The sequence below is a fragment of the Phalaenopsis equestris genome, unplaced genomic scaffold (genome assembly GCF_001263595.1).
Source record: "Phalaenopsis equestris unplaced genomic scaffold, ASM126359v1 Scaffold000105, whole genome shotgun sequence".
Taxonomy (NCBI): domain Eukaryota; kingdom Viridiplantae; phylum Streptophyta; class Magnoliopsida; order Asparagales; family Orchidaceae; genus Phalaenopsis; species Phalaenopsis equestris.
Window position 1 is genome coordinate 990008 of NW_018164547.1, and position 424 is coordinate 990431.

The window sequence follows — 424 nt, forward strand, 5'->3', positions numbered from 1 at the left end:
GGGAATTGATGGGGGTTTGGCTTCCTTCACTGTTGTGAAGGTGTAGGGCCAATCTATTGGGGATTTGGTGCTGTGTAGGTTGGGATTGGAATTTGTCCTGGTTTCGGGTAGGAATTCAAGTTCAAAATTGGATTGTCATGGTGGAATTGGGAGAGGGAAGTGGATCGAAATATGCTAAGGGTCTCCTAGGGAAGCTCTCTGAGGAGTTTGGAAGGCCTTAGTGAAAATTGTTTTACCACACCACTATTCATGGCCGTGGGGTGGATTTTATAGAAATTGGCTAAGGAGAGGCTTATCTGGCCAAATGAGGGGTTAGCTCCACTGCTTAGGTGTCAAGCAGAGGAGCTCTTAGCTCAATTTGGGCTGAGGTGGCCTCTTGGCATGAATTTGGGTTTTGGCCTATGTGGGGGCTCACGGTTTTGGG